The sequence below is a fragment of the Barbatula barbatula genome (assembly GCF_947034865.1).
Source record: "Barbatula barbatula genome assembly, chromosome: 2".
In the NCBI taxonomy this organism is placed as follows: domain Eukaryota; kingdom Metazoa; phylum Chordata; class Actinopteri; order Cypriniformes; family Nemacheilidae; genus Barbatula; species Barbatula barbatula.
Window position 1 is genome coordinate 8959973 of NC_136767.1, and position 23980 is coordinate 8983952.

Sequence of the window (23980 nt, forward strand, 5' to 3'; positions counted from 1 at the left end):
AGAATAAAACCAACAAATACAATAGGTTTCTAGCCCTACGGGCTCGAACCCTAATAATAAAACCAACAAATACAATAGGTTTCTAGCCCTACGGGCTCGAACCCTAATTAAAGCTGCAAGCAGCATTTAGCGGGTTCGAGCACTTTTAAGGAATCCAACGCATCTTTGCCTTCATCAAGTAGGCCGAGGACTCTCATCCTAAAACACCCAAATGGAAGATACTCCCAACGCCTGAAAAATTATAGATACGGTCAGCAACGGTTCACAGACACTACGCCTGATTACACACATATGCACATAGAGTACACTTGAGGGGAATCATTTTTTCAGGTTAATTTGGTCACATCCATTTAAGAAATGACCCCGTCTAAATGCCTAATTGCATTGAGTTGCTGCCATGTGACTGCTGAGTAGAAATTTAGGTTTACATGCAATTAAACTGGTGTACATAATAAAGGTGTGTGTTATGCTAAGCAAAACAGCATCTTACAACCAGCCAGACGTGTTCTATATTTATAGACGTGTGAATATGGAGCAACGTTTAATGTGTAGTGCTTTATATGTCTAACACCTTGTTCCTGTGAGACAGGAAACGTATCTCTTGTCCGGTAACCATCATATTTTGCATGCTTGTTTAGTCTAATAAGATGTATGATTGTACTTAATGGCAAGTCAATTGGATTATTTGTTAAGGAGAAGCGAGCTTTCAGGTACACCGTTCACTTGAATATAATAAAGGACCCTGTAGTGGTCATGCAAATGAAAAAGTTGAAGATGTTTTGATAGTTATTGATCTAGACAGTCCAGAGAATTGTACTGTGGTGGAAATTTTGAAATCGCTTGAAAAACCTAGGACAAGTTCGCAAAAGTAGGTTCTTAACATCATCACAGATAACTCACAAACTGTTTGATCGACATCAATGGTTCAAGAGCCAAATTTGTTTGGAATTATGAGAGCTTTCATATGACATCGATAGTTTGTGTAAATGTCAAATGTCACGTGATACACAATTGTTAAGGCAACCAAAGATGTGTACATTCTGCCATTTATACTTTATAGCGCCACCTAGTGTTCTGACACCGTGGTATTTTGTAATTCACCTAGGAGTGATGGTCTTCACATATGTTCCAAGCCCCATGATGATATCTCTAATAGTGCTCGAGTTATGGGCATTTTAATGTAATAGGCTCCGCCTATTTAAAATGTTTACGCCCCAAAGCAACCGTGAAAAGAAATTTCAACTTTTTTTTGATAATTATTTACATTCACACTCCACAGAAGTCATCTGCATTGGTTTGGATCCGATCAAGTGAAAAACCAAGGACCAGTTCGCAAAAGTAGGTTTTTAACATCATCAGCCATAACTCACGAACCGTTTGATTGACAGAAGCGTGTCCAGAGGCAAAGTTGTTCAGAATGAGGAGAGCTATCATATGATGTAAATAGTTTGGGTATATGTCAAATGTCACGTGATACACAATTGTTTATGCAACCAAAGACACGTCAATTTTGCCATTTTTACTGTTATAGCGCCACCTAGTGTCCAAACGCCGCGGTATTTTGTAATTCATCTCGGAGTGATGGTCTACACATATGTTCCAAGCCCCATGATGATATCTCTAATAGTGCTCGAGTTATGGGCATTTTAATGTAATAGGCTCCGCCTATTTAAAATGTTTTCGCCCCTAAGCAACCGTGAAAGAAAATTTCAACTTTTTTTTGATAATTATTTACATTCACACTCCAGAGATGTCATCTGCATTGGTTTGGATCCGATCGGTCGAAAAACCTAGGACTAGTTCGCGAAAGTAGGTTTTTGACATCGTCAGCGATAATTCGCAAACCGTTCAATCGACAGAAGCGTGTTCAGAGGCAAAGTTGTTCAGAATGAGAAGAGCTATTATATGATGTAAATAGTTTGAGTATATGTCAAATGTCACGTGACATACAATTGTTTATTCACTCTAAAACCGTTACTTCGCCCCCCGGTGGCCGAATGAGTTCATATTTCTTACAGACCTTCTGGACCATGAGTCGAACAAGCCCAGCGAGTGTCGTTTTGATCGGCCTCCGTTAACCCTGTCTAATGAGTGCTCAAACTTCATTGGCCGATGACCGCCATGTTTCTTTAGATACGCCACTGTCCTTTTATACAGTCATGGTGCATGACACAAAGACACACCATACCAAATAATAAGTTTATCGGGCAAACGGTTGGGTAGTTATAGCCCTTTTCGAGTTCATGTAAATTATAGCGCCACCTAGTGGCCAAGCGCCAAATCCTTTTTACTGTGACCCCGGACTGAGAGTCTACACATAGGGTACAAGCCCCATGAAGATTGCTCAAACGGTTCACAAGTTATGGCCATTTAAGTCAACCATGGCACTTCCGGTTCAGACGTTTTGGCGCCCCCTAGCAATGGTGAATCGAAATTTCAACGTTTTTTTGATAATTATTCACATTCACACTCCACAGAATTCATCAGCGTTGGTTTGGTTCCGATCGGGCAAAAATCCAGGGACTAGTTCATTTTAATTTTTTTGCATAAAATGCAAATTAGCGGAAAAATTTGCATACCGGAAATGAAATCGGAGATATACGTTTTTTAAGTTTTGAGCCAATGATTACAATGATATAAAACACTTGGGTGTGCGACAAACGGTTTAGGAGTAAAGAGTGCAAACGCGCTTTTCATCGCTGTAGCGCCACCTATGGGCCGATTTGGCTGGGTCCATGTATCTGAGTAGCGACAAGGACTACTACCATCTGACCAAGTCTCAGCTCTGTCGGCCTTACGGTTTAGGCTGCCCATGTAGTTTTAGGGAAGAATAATAACAAAGAAGAAGAAGAAGAATAAATATAGCTGCAAGCAGCGATTCCCGGGTTCGAGCAGTCTAAAGCGTCAAGATTGTTCAGAACGAAGAGAACTAGCGGCCAAAAGGCGCTGCCTTTAGTAGGTGACCTCGGAGCTAGTTCTTGAGTTATGGCCATTTTAATGTAAAAGGCTCCGCATATTAAGAACTTTTGGCGTACGTCCCTTATCGACCTTGAAAGGAAATTTCAACTTTTTTTCGATAGTTATTGACATTCACACTCCACAGAAGTCATCTGCATTGGTTTGGTTCCGATCGGTCAAAAAACCAAGGACTAGTTCGCGAAAGTAGGTTTTTGACATCATCTGCGATAACTCACAAACCGTTTGTTTGACAGAAGTGGTTCCAGAGGCAAAGTTGTTCAGAATGAGGAGAGCTATCATATGATGTAAATAGTTTGAGTATATGTCAAATGTCACGTGATACACAATTGTTTTTGCAACCAAAACTCGTAAATTTAGCCATTTTTACTGTTATAGCGCCACCTAGTGTCCAAACGCCGCGGCCTTAGGTTTGTGACGTCGGAGTTATGGTCTTCACATATGTTTCAAGCCCCATGATGAGATCTCATATAGTTATTGAGTTATGGCCATTTAAATGTAATAGGCCCCGCCCATTTTTTTATTTTGATGCCCCTAAGCAACCTTGAAAGGAAATTTCAACTTTCTTACGATAATTATTGACATTCACACTCCACAGAAGTCGTCTGCATTGGTTTGGTTCCGATCGGTCAAAAAACCTAGGACGAGTTCACGAAAGTAGGTTTTTGACATCATCGGCGATAACTCATGAACCGTTTGTTTGACAGAAGTGGTTCTAGAGGCAAAGTTGTTCAGAATGAGGAGAGCTATCATATGACGTAAATAGTTTGCGTATATGTCAAATTTCACGTGATACACAATTGTTTTTGAAACCAAAAACACGTCAATTTAGCCATTTTTACTGTTATAGCGCCACCTAGTGTCCAAACGCCGCGCCCTTACGTATGTGACCTCTGAGTGATGGTCTTCACATATTTTTCAAGCCCCATGATCATATCTCTAATAGTTATTGAGTTATGGCCATTTAAATGAAATAGGCCCCGCCCATTTTTTTATTTTGGTGCCCCTAAGCGACCTTGAAAGGAAATTTCAACTTTTTTTCGATAATTATTGATATTCACACTCCACAGAAGTCATCTGAATCGGTTTGGTTCCGATTAATCGAAAAACCTAGGACGAGTTCGCGAAAGTAGGTTTTTGACATCATCAGCGATAACTCACGAACCGTTTAATCGACAGAAGTGGTTCAAGAGGCAAAGTTGTTCAGAATGAGAAGAGCTATCATTTGATGTAAATAGTTTGAGTATTTGTCAAATGTCACGTGACACACAATTGTTAAAGGACTCCAAAAACGTTATTTCGCCCCCAGTGGCCGAATGACTTCATATTTCTTACAGACCTTCTTGACCATCAGTGGAACAAGCCCAGCGAGTGTCGTTTCGATCGGCCTCCGTTAAGTCGGTCTAAGGAGTGCTCAAACTTCATTGGCCGATGGCGGCCATGTTTTTTTAGATACGCCAATGTCCTTTTCTAGAATCATGGTACATGACACAAAGACACACCATACCAAGAAATTAGTCGATCGGGCAAACTGTTGGGTAGTTATTGCCCTTTTCGAGAAAATGTATATTATAGCGCCACCTTGAGGCCAAACGCCGACTTTTTTATACCGTGACCTCGGACTGAGAGTATAAACATATGGTCCAAGCCTCGTGAAGATAGCTCAAACGGTTCACGAGTTATAACCATTTTAATCAAATATGCCCCTTCCGGTTCAGACGTTTTGTCGCCCCCCAGCCACCACGGATCGAAATTTCAACTTTTTTTCGATAATTATTTACATTCACACTCCACAGAATTCATCAGCGTTGGTTTGGTTCCGATCCGGCAAAAATCCAGAGACTAGTTCATTTTTTTTTTTTTGCATAAAATGCAAATTACCGAAAAAATTTGCATACCGGAAATGAAATCGGACCTATACGTTTTTTAAGTTTTGAGCCAATGATTACAATGATATAAGACACTTGGGTGTGCGACAAACGGTTTAGGAGTAATGAGCGTAAAGGCGCTTTTTATCACTGTAGCGCCACCTATGGGCCGACATGGCTGGCTCCGTGTATCTGAGTAGCGAGCAAGACTACTACCATCTGACCAAGTCTCAGCTCTGTCGGCCTTACGGTTTGGGCTGCCCATTCAGTTTTAGGGAAGAATAATAAGAAGAAGAAATATAGCTGCAAGCAGCGATTCCCGGGTTCGAGCAGTCTAAAGCGTCAAGATTGTTCAGAATGAAGAGAACTAGCGGCCAAAAGGCGCTGCCTTTAGTAGGTGACCTCAGAGCTAGTTCTTGAGTTATGGCCATTTTATTGTAAAAGGCTCCGCATGATTAGAACTTTTGGCGTGCGTCCCTTATCGACCTTGAAAGGAAATTTCAACATTCTTTCGATAGTTATTGACATTCACACTCCACAGAAGTCATATGAATCGGTTTGGTTCCGATTAATCGAAAAACCTAGGACTAGTTAGCGAAAGTAGGTTTTTGACATCATCGGCGATAACTCACAAACCGTTTGTTTGACAGAAGCGGTTCCAGAGGCAAAGTTGTTCAGAATGAGAAGAGCTATCATATGATGTAAATAGTTTGATTATATGTCAAAGGTCACGTGATACACAATTGTTGTTGCAACCAAAAACACGTCAATTTAGCCATTTTTACTGTTATAGCGCCACCTAGTGTCCAAACGCCGCGCCCTTACGTATGTGACCTCTGAGTGATGGTCTTCACATATGTTTCAAGCCCCATGATCATATCTCTAATAGTTATTGAGTTATGGCCATTTAAATGTCATAGGCCCCGCCCATTTTTTTATTCTGATGCACCTAAGCAACCTTGAAAGGAAATTTCAACTTTCTTTCGATAATTATTGACATTCACACTCCACAGAAGTAATCTGAATCGGTTTGGTTCCGATTAATCGAAAAACCTAGGACTAGTTCGCGAAAGTAGGTTTTTGACATCATCGGCGATAACTCACGAACCGTTTGATCGACAGAACTGGTTCCAGAGGCAAAGTTGTTCAGAATGAGGAGTCCTATCAAATAATGTAAATAGTTTGAGTATATGTCAAATGTCACGTGATACACAATTGTTAAAGGACTCCAAAAACGTTATTTCGCCCCCAGTGGCCGAATGACTTCATATTTCTTACAGACCTTCTTGACCATGAGTCGAACAAGCCCAGCGAGTGTCGTTTCGATCGGCCTCCGTTAAGTCGGTCTAAGGAGTGCTCAAACTTCACTGGCCGATGGCGGCCATGTTTTTTTAGATACGCCAATGTCCTTTTCTAGAATCATGGTACATGACACAAAGACACACCATACCAAGAAATTAGTCGATAGGGCAAACTGTTGGGTAGTTATTGCCCTTTTCGAGAAAATGTATATTATAGCGCCACCTAGAGGCCAAACGCCGACTTTTTGACAATATGAGCTCGGACTGAGAGTATAAACATATGGTCCAAGCCCTGTGCAGATAGCTCAAACGGTTCATGAGTTATAACCATTTTAGTAAAATTTGCTCCTTCCGGTTCCGACGTTTTGGCGCCCCCCGGCCACCGCAAATCGAAATTTCAACTTTTTTTCGATAATTATTTACATTCACACTCCACAGAATTCATCAGCATTGGTCTGGTTCCGATTGGTCAAAAATCCAGAGACAAGTTACATTTTTTTATTTTTGCATAAAATGCAAATTAGCGAAAAAATTAGCATACCGGAAATGAAATCGGAGATATACGTTTTTTAAGTTTTGAGCCAATGATCACATGTATCTAGAACACTGGGGCGTGCGACAAGCGATTTAGGAATTATGAGCGCAAACGCATTCAGCATCGCTGTAGCGCCACCTATGGGCCGACATGGCTGGCTCCGAGTATCTGAGTAGCGAGCAATACTACTACCATCTGACCGAATCTCAGCTCTGTCCGACTTACGGTTTGGGCTGCACGATCAGTTTTACGGCGGAAAAATAATAATAATAATAAAAGCTACAAATACAATAGGTTTCTAGCCCTTCGGGCTCGAACCCTAATAAAACCAACAAATACAATAGGTTTCTAGCCCTACGGGCTCGAACCCTAAATATAGCTGCAAGCAGCGATTCCCGGGTTCGAGCAGTCTAAAGCGTCAAGATTGTTCAGAACGAAGAGAACTAGCGGCCAAAAGGCGCTGCCTTTAGTAGGTGACCTCGGAGCTAGTTCTTGAGTTATGGCCATTTTAATGTAAAAGGCTCCGCATATTAAGAACTTTTGGCGTACGTCCCTTATCGACCTTGAAAGGAAATTTCAACTTTTTTTCGATAGTTATTGACATTCACACTCCACAGAAGTCATCTGCATTGGTTTGGTTCCGATCGGTCAAAAAACCAAGGACTAGTTCGCGAAAGTAGGTTTTTGACATCATCTGCGATAACTCACAAACCGTTTGTTTGACAGAAGTGGTTCCAGAGGCAAAGTTGTTCAGAATGAGGAGAGCTATCATATGATGTAAATAGTTTGAGTATATGTCAAATGTCACGTGATACACAATTGTTTTTGCAACCAAAACTCGTAAATTTAGCCATTTTTACTGTTATAGCGCCACCTAGTGTCCAAACGCCGCGGCCTTAGGTTTGTGACGTCGGAGTTATGGTCTTCACATATGTTTCAAGCCCCATGATGAGATCTCATATAGTTATTGAGTTATGGCCATTTAAATGTAATAGGCCCCGCCCATTTTTTTATTTTGATGCCCCTAAGCAACCTTGAAAGGAAATTTCAACTTTCTTACGATAATTATTGACATTCACACTCCACAGAAGTCATCTGCATTGGTTTGGTTCCGATCGGTCAAAAAACCTAGGACGAGTTCACGAAAGTAGGTTTTTGACATCATCGGCGATAACTCATGAACCGTTTGTTTGACAGAAGTGGTTCTAGAGGCAAAGTTGTTCAGAATGAGGAGAGCTATCATATGACGTAAATAGTTTGCGTATATGTCAAATTTCACGTGATACACAATTGTTTTTGAAACCAAAAACACGTCAATTTAGCCATTTTTACTGTTATAGCGCCACCTAGTGTCCAAACGCCGCGCCCTTACGTATGTGACCTCTGAGTGATGGTCTTCACATATTTTTCAAGCCCCATGATCATATCTCTAATAGTTATTGAGTTATGGCCATTTAAATGAAATAGGCCCCGCCCATTTTTTTATTTTGGTGCCCCTAAGCGACCTTGAAAGGAAATTTCAACTTTTTTTCGATAATTATTGATATTCACACTCCACAGAAGTCATCTGAATCGGTTTGGTTCCGATTAATCGAAAAACCTAGGACGAGTTCGCGAAAGTAGGTTTTTGACATCATCAGCGATAACTCACGAACCGTTTAATCGACAGAAGTGGTTCAAGAGGCAAAGTTGTTCAGAATGAGAAGAGCTATCATTTGATGTAAATAGTTTGAGTATTTGTCAAATGTCACGTGACACACAATTGTTAAAGGACTCCAAAAACGTTATTTCGCCCCCAGTGGCCGAATGACTTCATATTTCTTACAGACCTTCTTGACCATCAGTGGAACAAGCCCAGCGAGTGTCGTTTCGATCGGCCTCCGTTAAGTCGGTCTAAGGAGTGCTCAAACTTCATTGGCCGATGGCGGCCATGTTTTTTTAGATACGCCAATGTCCTTTTCTAGAATCATGGTACATGACACAAAGACACACCATACCAAGAAATTAGTCGATCGGGCAAACTGTTGGGTAGTTATTGCCCTTTTCGAGAAAATGTATATTATAGCGCCACCTTGAGGCCAAACGCCGACTTTTTTATACCGTGACCTCGGACTGAGAGTATAAACATATGGTCCAAGCCTCGTGAAGATAGCTCAAACGGTTCACGAGTTATAACCATTTTAATCAAATATGCCCCTTCCGGTTCAGACGTTTTGTCGCCCCCCAGCCACCACGGATCGAAATTTCAACTTTTTTTCGATAATTATTTACATTCACACTCCACAGAATTCATCAGCGTTGGTTTGGTTCCGATCCGGCAAAAATCCAGAGACTAGTTCATTTTTTTTTTTTTGCATAAAATGCAAATTACCGAAAAAATTTGCATACCGGAAATGAAATCGGACCTATACGTTTTTTAAGTTTTGAGCCAATGATTACAATGATATAAGACACTTGGGTGTGCGACAAACGGTTTAGGAGTAATGAGCGTAAAGGCGCTTTTTATCACTGTAGCGCCACCTATGGGCCGACATGGCTGGCTCCGTGTATCTGAGTAGCGAGCAAGACTACTACCATCTGACCAAGTCTCAGCTCTGTCGGCCTTACGGTTTGGGCTGCCCATTCAGTTTTAGGGAAGAATAATAAGAAGAAGAATAAAACCAACAAATACAATAGGTTTCTAGCCCTACGGGCTCGAACCCTAATAAAACCCACAAATACAATAGGTTTCTAGCCCTACGGGCTCGAACCCTAATAAAAGCTACAAATACAATAGGTTTCTAGCCCTACGGGCTCGAACCCTAATAAAGGCATAGTTGTGTCATGCCCAAATTCACCTGACCGCAGGCCTTTGTTTCCAGTTAAAAAGATAAGAGAAAAGAACACAAAGTAAATGTCTCCAAAGTCCAGCTGGCAAAACAAGTTGTTCATTTTTGGGTCACGAAATTACTGACTGCGGCAGACAGCTGTCCGCAAAACGTGTCTGCAATTACAGACATCGCAAGTCCAAAAGCAAAGAAGCAATTGATATAATTTTTAGGGACCATTTCTCTGCTCAGACAGCAGAGCTCATTGCACTCACACGCGCATGCAAATTATCAAAGAATAAAAATGTAGACATTCACACAGATAGTAGATATGCATTTGGTGTAACTCATGATTTTGGCACACTGTGGAAACACAGAAACTTTTTAAAAGCTGATGGTAAAAACATTCTTAATCACACATAGGCTGCTGATATGCTATCTGCCATTCTTCTACCATCAGCCATTGGTGTGTGTGACTATGCCACACACACTTTTGTATCTGAAACAATTTCTACAGGAAGCCGACGAGCTGACCTTGCAGCAAAGCAAGCAACATCAGAGACAGACAGATTGTCTCCAGAAATCACTAACAAAACTTTTTTCTCTTGCAGAGATGCAAACATTTTGCAGAACCGGATAAGCGTGCATTTTGGAAGAAGTGCTCATGTAAATACACGGACAATGTGTATTTAACAGGCCTCACCTGTTTGCCAAACATTTTTTTCCCTGCTTTTGCGATTTTGACGCATGGCCTAGACCACGCGTCAAAAGGGGGGATGTTACAAGCAATGTGTTTTTGTGTTTTTGCTCTCAAAATGTTTGTGCAGGTCAAAAGAACAGTAGCAAATGGAGCTGACAAATCATTACACAGCTTCCAGGAAGTCGTAGGAAAGACATGCCTCCCACTGCAAAAAGGTGTCTAAGGAGTGGCAACTCCAACCATAGGCCCATCGCAACTCCAACCGTATGGCTCTTCGCAATGGTCGTGCTGACTGAAGCGACAGGAGGGGCACCATTGGTGCTCGCAAAGGGAATCAACTGTCCGAGAAATTAGAGATTATAGAATTTTGTTTTTGTGCAACACTATATTCCAAGTTTAATAAAATGGTATGGGGAGGGACAGTGTTACCCTAATTCTGCTAGGTACTGGGGAACAAATATGTATTTGTGTAGAGGTACGTGTACCTCAGTTGATGTTCTGGATAAGGCAACGAAATTTGAAAATGTGGGCCATTATGTCCCCTGGGACGGCCAAATAAAAAGGAAAAAGAGAAAGTTTTAGACTAGCTCTAACTCAGAAAAATTTTAGTTATGAGGGAAAGGGCATTGCTCATCTTACGGGTCAAAGTATAAAGATTTTGGTTATCATATATGGTAAAAGGGGGGAATGTAATGGAAATTTTCTAGTCTAGCTTCTTGATGTGTCTATCAATATGTTTATGAAGTTTCTATCTATGTTTTCTTTTCTATGTTATCATGTTTTTCTCTATACACGTCATACCACTCTGCCTTTGCCCTCGAGCAGAGGCCAAGATGTTCTGTTTGGAATAACGGGCATCACTTCTCGTAAACCAGCTCGGGATTCTTGTTAGGGGGCAAAGGGAGGGGGGGTCACGTTTTTAATTTCTATATATACTCTGGGTGCAGGAGGAAAGAGTGCCTTTGCTCTGCACCATGCTCATTGCTTATGATGCAGATTAAACGACAATAAAATACTTTGCAAAGTACCTGATGTCTCTGTATGTTGCGTTTGTCAAAATTGACTCACCTTGATTAAGGAATAAGAAAATTCCACAACAATTGAGTGATGTTTTGACCTGCGACTACGGCGTCTCACAGTCACAAAGTTTCCCAGCTGCGGGGGTTGTTCAACCGGAACCGAATTGTGCGGACTAATATTGCTCGCATCCAAAGTGTTTTCTAAGCTCCTTACATTCTTACTATCCTCGGATAAAGATTGGATGCGAGACTCTAATTTTGAGATCTTCTCTCTCAGCCTAGCTATTTCCCTGCATTTATCGCATGTAAAGCCCTCGCCGCTGACAGGGAAGGCTAAGCTAAACATTTGACATGAGGTGCAAGTGACAATAATAAGAGAAGAAGCCATAACTCACCAGGTTTGAAGAGTAATTCCAACTTACCAAGGCTGCTCGATGATTCTTAGTATATACACTTAAGAGAGAAACCGTTAGCACACAAGACAACTAGAAGGTGAGATGATATTTAGCAGTGTAAACTGAAAGCCCGCTAGCACGCTTGTGCTATGCTAACGGCGCTGAGTGTTTTGGTTTTAGCAACGACAGTGATAAGTAACAATGTATGATATGAATAAAATACACTAATATGAAAGAAAGTGCAAGTGCAGTGATACAACAAACCGATTCCGCCGCAGTGAGGTGAGATCAGTGAGACTTAACACAATGGTATCGCCCGCTCCCGGCCACGCTGGATCGGCGCGACCCGGAAGTGCCGTCATTTGCTAACAGCGGTTTGCTCGAGTCGACCGATCGTACTGGAAGACAATCAAATCACTTGAACTAACAAACTTAAGACGAAACAATGACAAAGTGCAAGCATGTATGAAAATGTATGGAAACAGTTATGGAGATTGGGAAAAATGTGTACATGTGCCATTGGTTTTGTGTGTGCACCCACTTCACCAACAGCGCTAACGGAGAAAAGGAGGGTAGTGGTTAATGAATACAGTATGTAACTGTGCGTGTAAATGTAGGTGTGTTAGTGCTGCTTCCTCAGCGGTGGTATACAAAGTGAGTTTATCACATCACCTTCCCCCTCTCCAAGCCGCATGCTGGCTGGGAACCTTGACAAGTAGTCGGCTACCACGTTGAGCCTCTGTGGTTTATTGCTTAATCTCGAACCTTTATGGCTGGAGGGCAAGGTACCACCGTGTGACTCTGGCATTATGGTCCCTCATGAACTGAATCCAGGTCAGGGCTCGATGGTCTGTCTCTGAATCAAACTCCCTATCTAGTAGGTAATACCTCAAACTGTCCAATGACCATTTGATGGCCAGTCCTTCCTTCTCAATTGCTGAATATCTTGTCTTCCTAGGCAACAGCTTTTGGCTGAGATAGACATCCGGCCTCTCCTCTCCCGGGTTTCCTTGAGCCAGAACAGCTCCTATTTCTAATGCGGATGCGTCCACCTGCACCAGGAATCTTGCCGCGAAGTCGGGACTCTGTTGGACAGGACTGGAACACATCCTCTCCTTCAGTGTTGGGCTGTCTCACAGTCATCGGTCCAGAAAATCTAGTTTGTTACTGTCTTGGACAAGAGGTTTGTCAGGGGAGCTGCGATGGAGGCGAAGTTTGGTACGAACCTCCGGTACCAACTCACCTGTACCAAGAACGATCTCATCTCCTTCTTGGTCTTTGACTGTTGGCTTCTTATTGCCTCCACCTTATCAATCTGCGCCCTTAACTGTCCATTGCCCAGATGATACCCCAGATAATTGGTCTCACATTGCAGAATAAAAAAAAACAGTGCACTGTGTCTCAGCAATAGTATCCCTAATAAGCATATGAATATTTGGATAAATCGCTACTAATGCACAGCCTCTTGTGAAATCTGTTCCCTAGAGATCACTGGAGCATTTGGTAAGGCATACCTCCTGCAAAGTACAAAACATCTTAGTCCTTTGACAGCTGTGATAAAAGGCACTGTAATTTAAAAAGGCTGATGCTTCTTACTTTTCTTTTTACTTTGTTCCTTTAATGCCTTCCATCTCATCATTGCGGAGGTCAGGAGTACTGTGGAAGAGCTTAGGGCAGTTTGGCTTTCCTGGGTCTAATTTGTTGGCATGTTTAGCCATTTTCGGAGCATACCTTCTGCTTAAAAAGTACAAAATGTCTCAGTCATTTATCTGTTGTGATAAAATACATTATCATTATAAAAAGCAGATGCTTCCTACCCTTTTGTTGATTTTGTTCTTTCAGGTGCTCTTCCATCACATCATCGTCGTCGTCGTCATCTTCTCCAGGGAAAAGAATGTTCTTGGGTCTAACATCACAATTTCAAGATAGGGTTTAATTTGTAAATGTGGTGCAAAACATTAAACAAACAGACCAAAAATTTTCTTTGAAATGTAATTGGCGAGTCTCCTCCATCGGTCTGATCAATGTCTGTGTGATCAACAGCTAAAGGTAGTTTCTGGGATCTCACCGCTTTTGTTACATCAATCTTATTTGGAGGCCACATGCACTCTCCATTTTTATTCCAGACTGAAGGCACAACTTCAACCTCATTTGTCTTGACAAAGACAACAATGTGAAACATCTAAAGAGACAAGCTCTTCCACCCACACTGGACCCATACCAATTTGCCTATCGCAACAATAGGAGCACAGATGATGCAGTGTCCATGGCGCTGAACTCCGTGCTCACACATCTGGACAATAAGGACACTTATGCACGTATGCTGTTCGTAGACTTCAGTTCTGCTTTCAATACCGTCATCCCTTCCAAGCTAATCGTCAAACTTGGAAACCTAGGCATCAACAACCCTACCTGCAACTGGATTATGGACTTCCTGACAAACAGGACTCAGCTTGTTAGGTTAGGCCCCATCTGCTCCACCACCACCACCCTCAACACTGGTGTACCACAGGCCTGTGTACCGAGCCCCTTTCTCTACTCCCTTTTCACACTCGACTGCAGGCCTGTGAACGGAAATAACTCCTTCATCAAGTTTGCAGACGATACAACAGTGATTGGTCTCATCAGCAACAACGATGAGACTGCATACAGGGAGGAGGTCCGGCACCTGGCCACATGGTGCTCAGACAACAACCTGCTCCTTAACACCTCCAAGACAAAGGAGATCATCGTGGACTTCAGGAAGGCGAAAGGAGGCACACACAACCCCATCCACATTAATGGGATGGCTGTTGAACGTGTTTCCAGTTTTAAGTTCCTGGGGACTCACATTTCGGAGGACCTGTCCTGGACCACCAACACCTCATGCCTGGTCAAGAAGGCTCACCAGCGTCTCTTCTTTCTGAGGACACTGAAGAAGAACCAACTGTCTTCAACTATCCTGGTGAACTTCTATCGCTGCACGATAGAGAGCATCCTGACCAACTGTGTCACAGTCTGGTACGGGAACTGTTCTGTTGCTGAGCGCAAGGCACTGCAGCAGGTGGTGAAAGCAGCCCAGCGCATCACAGGGACTACACTTTCTGGCATTGAGGACATCCAGAAGAAACGCTGTCTGCGTCCAGCTCGCAGCATTCTCAAGGACTCCTCTCACCCCGCTCACAGACTGTTTACTCTCCTGCCTTCCGGTAGGCGCTTCCGGTGCCTCCGGACAAGAACCAGCAGACTAAGAAACTTTTTTCCCAGAGCTGTTTCATTATTGAACTCTGCCCCCACTGATTCCACTACCTCTCATACCTTTAACTCCAATGCTGCTACAACATTGTTTACATTGTTTACATTGCACTACAGGGCTGCATGCATGACTGAACTGTACACACCAGTACTTCATGTTATCTGCTCTACCGGACTGTTTACACACACACAGCATCATTTGCACTCTACATGTTAGGACTCTGTCCTTCCTGTCTCGAGCTTTCTAGCTCCCTGGGCAGAGTCATGACATTGCCACGTCTTTCGTGTTTCTGTTGTGTTATGTGTGGAGACATGTGGCTTTATGTTGTTACTTAATGCCACGTGTCTTCCTGTTATGTCTCTCAGCCCCACCCTCCTATCTCCTGTAATTTCATTAGGGTTTCATTCCCATCGTCTGTTTTGTAATTCACCTCGTTAGGGTTTCATTCCCATCAGCTGTCACCACTCTCCCCATGTAATCACTCCTCGTTAGTGTCTCAGTTTCTCTCTGTTCAGTGTTGGTGCATTGTCTTTATCTACTATCTATTGTCTTATGTCTATTGTCAGTTGTAGCACTAGATGTTTTGCGCTCACGCTATTGGATAACCTGTTGTTCCTGTTTACAGTTTGTAAACTTATTATTTTCACTTTTCTAGAGACTTTGTTTTCTAGTGTTTGTTTTGGAAGTGTTTTCTTTGTGCTGGTTTTCCCCATTGCGGGTGTTTTATTTAATAAACATTTATTGTTAAACCTTCGTCTGCCTGCATCTGGGTTCTGTCAAAACTATTTTGTGACAGAATGCACCAACCCATAAGAACCCAGCAGGCGGCGATTTTCCCTGCAAGGCCTCGCCAGCCTGGTTCCCTCTCCAGCATTCGCCAGGGGTACTTGGACCGGTACGAGTACCTGGACAGGTTCCTGGAAGCCGCAGTGGAGGAGCTCTTCGGGGAGGAAGAGGTGACGGCGGCATTCAACAGCGGACTGAGGGTCCCCCTATCGCCTGCGGAGATGAGGAGGCTGAGACCGCTTGGCTTCGAGGGTGTGCTCCAGTTCACCATGAGCCGACCGGAGCCCAGTGTCTCCGTCTGTCCGAGGTTGTCTTCTCCGTTGGGCCCCATCCCCGAGGATCACACCCTGGAGCTTGGGGTGGTGACCACCACCGCACCATCAGCCTCGGACCCTGCAACCTCTTCACCACCTACCAGTCTTCAGGGCAAGCGTGGAAGGAGAGAGTCCTGGGGGTCCTCTTCGGAGGCCTCCAACGCGGAGCCAGCCCCGTCCTTCACCTCCTTCCTCCAGCCGACTACCAGGAGATTGGCTCGGCAGAAGAGGAAGAGGCAACGGAGGGGGGCACGTAACCCAGCCCAGCCGGCGCTCCTGCCGGTTCTCCAGCCGGGTTCACAGCCAGTGATCCAGCAGGCGTCAGGACCTGCCTCTCCGCAGGCGTCAGGACCTGCCTCTCCGCAGGCGTCAGGACCTGCCTCTCAGCAGGCGTCAGGACCTGCCTCTCAGCAGGCGTCAGGACCTGCCTCTCAGCAGGCGTCAGGACCTGCCTCTCAGCAGGCGTCAGGACCTGCCTCTCAGCAGGCGTCAGCACCTGCCTCTCAGCAGGCGTCAGCACCTGCCTCTCAGCAGGCGTCAGCACCTGCCTCTCAGCAGGCGTCAGCACCTGCCTCTCAGCAGGCGTCAGGACCTGCCTCTCAGCAGGCGTCAGGACCTGCCTCTCAGCAGGCGGCCTGACCTGCCCCTCCGCAGGCGGCCGGACCTGCCCTTCCGCAGGCGGCCTTCCAGCCGGTGCCTCAGCCAGTTCTCCGGCCGACATCACCTCAAGCTTTTTTCCCCCTTGGACACACACCTCTCCCTAGCCCCTTCAAGTCCCCGCCGGTCTCGTCCGGTTGCTTCAAGTCCCCGCCGGTCTCGTCCAATTGCTTCAAGTCCCCGCCGGTCTCGTCCGGTTGCTTCAAGTCCCCGCCGGTCTCGTCCGGTTGCTTCAAGTCCCCGCCGGTCTCGTCCGGTTGCTTCAAGTCCCCGCCGGTCTCGTCCGGTTGCTTCAAGTCCCCGCCGGTCTCGTCCGGTTGCTTCAAGTCCCCGCCGGTCTCGTCCGGTTGCTTACATTTACATTTACATTTAGTCATTTAGCAGACGCTTTTATCCAAAGCGACTTACAGATGAGGAAACATTGGAAGCAATTATAACAACATAGGCAACGAAAATACATAAGTGCATCAAACTAGTCCATTAAAGCCTAGCACAGTATAAAAGCTAAGAATAGTGAGGTTAGTAATTATTTTTATTTTTTTTAAGAAGGAAAGGGAAGAGAATTAGGAAAAACTCAATCAGCAACGTGTTGACGGAAGAGATGCGTTTTTAGGTGTTTTTTAAAGATGGCAACCGAGTCTGCTGATCTTGTAGCAGCTGGTAGATCATTCCACCAATGTGGAACAGATCCAGTGAAGGTACGGGAGAGTGACTTTTTTTCCTTTTTGGGATGGTACCACTAGTCGTTGTTCCTTTGCAGAACGCAGTGATCTGGCAGGAACATAGATCTGCATTACCGAGTGGAGATACGATGGTGCAGATCCGGTGTTGGTCTTGTAGGCCAGGAGCAAAGCCTTGAACTTTATGCGGGCGGCAACAGGGAGCCAGTGTAACCTGATGAAAAGCGGAGTAAAATGCGCTCTCTTCGGTTCATTGAAGACCACTCTTGCCGCCGCATTCTGGATCATCTGGAGAGGTTTGATTGTGCAAGCAGGAAGTCCAGCCAGAAGCGCATTGCAATAATCCAGTTTGGACAGGACAAGAGCCTGGACTAGGACTTGCGTAGAGTGCTCCGATAGGAATGGTCTAATTTTCCTAATGTTGTAGAGGATGAATCTACAGGACTGGGTGGTGCTGGCAACATGACTTGTGAGGTTAAGCCGATCATCGATTACCACTCCCAGGTTTCTGGCTGTGCTGGACGGTGTAATCGTTGATGAGCCTAGTTGAATGGCAAGGTTGTGGTGAATCTTCAAGTCCCCGCCGGTTTCGTCCGGTTGCTTCAAGTCCCCGCCGGTCTCGTCCGGTTGCTTCAAGTCCCCGCCGGTCTCGTCCGGTTGTTTCAAGTCTCCTCAACCTGTCCCACCCTTTTCTGGTGTCCCCAAGGTTTGGCCTCCCATTCCCCCACCCCCCCTCCCATGTTTGTTGTTTTTGTTGACCCACCCGAACCCCTTCATAGCCTCCCTTATGTTCCCTTTAGTTTGTTCTGTGTTGTGCTTGTGGTGTTTGTCTTTGTGCTTTTGTGTTTTGGCCCGCTGAAGTTTCGCCCTTGAGACGCCATGGGGCGTTTCTGGGGGCGGGGGTAATGTTAGGACTCTGTCCTTCCTGTCTCGAGCTTTCTAGCTCCCTGGGCAGAGTCATGACATTGCCACGTCTTTCGTGTTTCTGTTGTGTTATGTGTGGAGACATGTGGCTTTATGTTGTTACTTAATGCCATGTGTCTTCCTGTTATGTCTCTCAGCCCCACCCTCCTATCTCCTGTAATTTCATTAGGGTTTCATTCCCATCGTCTGTTTTGTAATTCACCTTGTTAGGGTTTCATTCCCATCAGCTGTCACCACTCTCCCCATGTAATCACTCCTCGTTAGTGTCTCCCTTTATATGGTCTCAGTTTCTCACTGTTCAGTGTTGGTGCATTGTCTTTATCTACTATCTATTGTCTTATGTCTATTGTCAGTTGTAGCACTAGATGTTTTGCGCTCACGCTATTGGATAACCTGTTGTTCCTGTTTACAGTTTGTAAACTTATTATTTTCACTTTTCTAGAGACTTTGTTTTCTAGTGTTTGTTTTGGAAGTGTTTTCTTTGTGCTGGTTTTCCCCATTGTGGGTGTTTTATTTAATAAACATTTATTGTTAAACCTTCGTCTGCCTGCATCTGGGTTCTGTCAAAACTATTTCGTGACACTACACTGCTCACTTGCACACTAGGAATATTTAACTGAATGCTCATTTGCACTAATGGACAAATTCCATAACTGCACTAACCTATCTACTGCACTGTAATTCTATTAACTGCATCTACTCATCTATTGCACGGTAACTTCAATAACTGCATTAACTAATCTACTGCACGGTAACTCTATTAACTGCATCTACTCATCTATTGCACTGTAACTTCAATAACTGCATTAACTAATCTACTGCTCTGTAACCTATAAACTGCATTAACTCGTATACTCCACCGTAACTTTAATAACTGCATTAACTCATCCACTGCACTGTAACTTCAACAACTGCATTCACTCACCTATTGCACTGCAACTTTAATAGCCAATGTCAATAATTTATGCATACCTAAGTCTACTTTAGTCTAAATTAGTATCTGTTCATATCCACCTGTACATTAATGTTCATAGTATATAGCCATCTGTATATATTGTTCATAGTATATACCTACTGTCATATTTTCATAGAACATACCTACTGCAAAATATTTTTATAGTCCATGCCCACTGTATTATATTCTCACTATTGTATTCTGTATTTATTCTAAATGTATATCCTGCACTTGCTAACTGCACTTCTGGTTAGACCTAAACTACATTTCGTTACACTGTACTTGTATATGTGTAATGACAATAAAGTTGAATCTAATCTAAACAATGGGGGACGATTCGTCAATCTGTTTCGAGGCGGTTTTGCCCATTCTTTCACCCAGTATCAAGACTTAGATACTCTTACTGTATGGCACTTCGTACTTTTGTGTTACGTCTAACACATTAACCTTAACAATCAGTACTTAGATTGCTCAAAGAATGAACGGACTCACCGTCTATATTTTATTTTCAGTTGCACTCGTTTATTGTGGTTCGTGGGATGGTGCTGTTGTTGGAAATCCGGGAATCCCCCTTCCCTCAATAACGGGGTTGGGCTGGAAATCTTTTTCTCTCCAGGGTATCTATCCAATTCCAGAGATTCCTTCAGTCAGACCATCCCATCCTCGTCGCAATTTGTAATTGATAATTATTACTTTAAAGAATCGTCAGACATCAAGGCTTTTTGGATTAAAGAAAATGATTTATTCCCTCATGAGGAAAGACAATCGTCTCAAATTACAGTGTGGGAGATCAACTGCAACAAGCTGAAACAGTTAGTTATTTTTATACTATTGTGTGTGTGCACATCCTGACCCCTCCCCTACAGCTCTCTGGTGCTCGCTGTGTCAAAATAAGGGGGGGGGTGTCATTAACATTGCATCCTGCATAACATATAGGTTTAGACATTTCTTTTAGTTGCATCCTTGCACAGACAGTATTTACTTAAATGACAACATAATGATTCCTAAACATAACATACATTTCAGAATATAATTAAGGCACTTTTCTGTTTCTACAGCATTACGATATAAGAAAACAAACGAGAAAATAAAAATCTTTCACAAACACACATAATTAAATGCAACATGAGCTTTGTCACACATTTTGAAAATATATTTTCAAGATGTATTTCAATATATTTTACATTGTTTCACATATATGTGAATACATTACCTTTCTGTATGGATTGTAAAAAATATTTTAAAAGGATTTTAAATGTGGCTCAAAATCGGCCATACATATATGATCTACATATCTATATTTGACATCTTGCCCATGTCTTGGGTGCCGTCTTAAATCCAGTGCCATCCCTGCCAAACCCGGGCAATGTTTGGCCCACATGCTGTATGCCAGTGCCGGATGAATGCCAGCTGTGCCAGACAGATGCCAAATCTGGGCCAAATGTGTTTGCTGACTGGGAAAGAGCATATTTCTAAAAGAGCAAAGTTTCCTTCAAGGGTGCACATGTTGCCAGAAATGTCTCACCGCTGTAGTCTTGGGTGCGTCCACCCCATCCTCGAGCCAGATAGGCGTCAGATACCTGTGTAGCGCCCCCTGTCCTCCTAGGCTTGCATGACCTAAACTCTAAACGGTGGAGCACCGGATTCTTGTTATTATTATCTCTCGACAAATGTATTAAATCCCCTTCTCTGTAAACTTGGATAATAAATAAATGACCTACAGAAATTTAATGTAAAGAGATTTATTTATAAAATAGAAACAAAATAAAAAATGAATATGGGTATATATAGATTTAATGTATGAATAATCCTTAAAAAATACAACACAAATTAGACTCAAATAGAGAGATGTACAGCTGGAAATAACAAATCTACTGAAAATAAACCATATATAACCCCTAGATAATATTAACCCGGAAAACCTGATATTTTCAATACACTTTATGTCTTTTCACTTAGTAGATATTTTTTACACCCTTGTGATGATGAATTTCCCGAACCCAGTAACAAGTCCTCAATGAATGAACACTTTTCACTTGTGTAACAACGGTAAGCTGTCAATTTACAGAGGCATTCCAAATAATAAAATTAAAGTGGGCCCACTCACACTCGCACATACAAACACCCCCCCGATGCAGGCCTGAGTCATTGCTTGTGAGCGTAGGGGCCTATGAAACAGCAAAACTGGCCTCTTCGCTCTTGTGCAAGCAAAATAAAACTAATAAAGGTATCTGTGTTCCTGTATCCCATGATGCCGAGGAACACCCAACACACCCGGTTGCTGGGTGCCCTATCCGGTATCCCGACAAGAGTCCACTAACAATAGCGGTATGTGATCTGGCAACTACATTTAGATTTACATTTAGACATTTGGCAGACGCCTTCATCCTAAGCGACTTACATTGGATTATCCTAAACATTTTACATAGGTATCTGCAATCTCCTGGGATCGAACCCACAACCTTGCATTGTTAACACAATGCTCTTACCACTGAGCTATCCCAGAACTGCAGGACATTGAGACTGTTAAATGGGTTAAACAAGAACTGAACCTAGCATATCATTTTAATCTCACTTAATTTAATACACTCACGCTAGTTTTAAAATAAGAATTTAACTGTACAGGCAATTACACATATAACAATAAATGCATTGAACTTCAACTGCAGTTCCCTATCGATACTTCACTCGTACTGCGTAGCAGCACGCTATGGGGAAAACTCCTTTTTTTCTGATGAGTGAAGCAATTCAATAGCGCAGTGAAAACTGCACGGTGATTGGCTGGAAAAAAGTAAAACTTTAAACCAATCGTAGCGGAGCTGCCGGATCAATGGCGATGGCACCCGCCAGAATGGGCGGGGCTTATGGCCAGGGTTCTAAATTAACACCCGCCAACCCGCCAAATGCGGGTAAAAATTCATTTTGGCGGGTGTTAATAAAAACTTACTAGCCAGTTTGGCCGGTGATGCATGAGGCATTACATGCATGATACATAAGGCTCTGTTCTCGGTCATTTATCCTATGCATTTATCCACCTGACAGTACTTCCTACATTTCCCAAGAACACTGTTTCGTAATGCTACGTGGTGACGTTTCATACGCCCATTGGCTGCGCGCAATTTGTAGTGAAACCAGCGCGAGAAACCATGGAAACGAACGGAGCCAGAGCAGGGAGCAGACTGAAATAAGACGGAGTTTAGCTAGATAGCTAGCTAGCTAGCTAGCAAAGTAAAGTATAAAGTTAAGATTAGCTAAACTAAATGAGGCTGTGGTTGGGACAGACTTCTGGGGGCGAGAAGAGGAACGAGGCAGGGGATGAGGATATCAACAGAGAATCGAAGAAAAGAAAATTTAATGCCAAATGGCTGACGGGTCGTGAATGGCTTGTGTTTGATCACGAAAATGTCGTCATGTTTTGTCAGGATTGCCGCATGTACGCGAAAGAAAAAAACAAAACGAATAATTTCGTGGTAGGAACTACTAATTTTAAAGTCGAGGCAGTAAAGGACCATGAGAGTGATATAAAGACAGATAGAAAGATAGATAGAAAGATATAAAGATAGATACTGTAGATAGATATAGACAGATATAAAGACAGAAAGATAGATAGAAAGATATAAAGATAGATACTGTAGATAGATATAAAGACAGATATAAAGACAGATAGAAAGATAGATACTGTAGATAGATATAAAGATAGATACTGTAGATAAATCCCAAACTTGAAATGTATGCACTTTCTGTGTATATTTTGTTGTATGTATTGTACTTTATATGTATTTTTCATGCCAAAATTGTTAATAAAATGATCAAATGCATTCAGTGTTACTCATATTTTCACCCGAAAAAAATTGGCTAGTGGAAATTCTGATTGGCTGGTAACTTTAGAAAGTTACCAGCCACATTGTCTGGTGATCAAAAAAGTTAATTTAGAACCCTGCTTATGGATATATAAGCAGACGCATCACCGTAGAGTCCTCAGATCTCTTCTCCTTCAGCGACGACTCAATCTTCGCTTCCCGAGACTGACTGCTTCGCCGTCGAGAGAGCACCTGCAGCGGATTCGACCTCCTGCTCAGCGGCTTCGCTTCCGGCGGATACTGTTGGCGGCTTCGCTAGCGAGCGGTTTCGCTACTCAGCAACGGTCTTTTCCCTGCCGCTATCCGGCGACACTAAAAGAGCAATTTCTAAGAGCAAATTTCCTGCGGCGTTGTTGCAAATGCCGCGTCTTCCCTGTCACTCGTGTGGGGTCTTCCTGCACGCCGCTGGCGGGCACGACGAGTGCGTCTCATGCTTGGGTCTCTCCCACGCTGAGAACGCGCTCAAAGAGACGGAATGCTCTCACTGCAAGAGTATGAGTCTCTCCTCTCTGCGCTCGCGGATAACTTTCTTTTCAGAGAGTGACTCCGCTTCTTGATCCCCCCCACCTCTGCCCGCACAGGCCACTGTGCGAATGAAGCAGCGGGGTAGAGGAACTAAGCGCTCGGGGAAGCACGAGCCCACGCCCGCTACTCGGCCCGTCTTCGACCTTCTTCCTCCTCTGCTCTCACCTCCGTGGACGGCGCAGAGGAAAAAGGGTATGAGAAACTGCCCCCCCTCGATGAGTCCGTGGCCACACATCTGTGTCCGCCCACCGCCATCGGATGGAAAGGAAAAGGCATCTCATCCCTCTAAGCCGTGAAGAACCACATCGGCCCTCACTGGACGCGCATTCTCGTCCTCCGGCCAGGGTCGGCGCTACCCGCATCTCCCACGACAGTGTCCCCAGCCTAAGATGACGCTGGACCCTGCGCCTCAGGCTCCCTCCTGAGACCGATGCAAGGAAGAG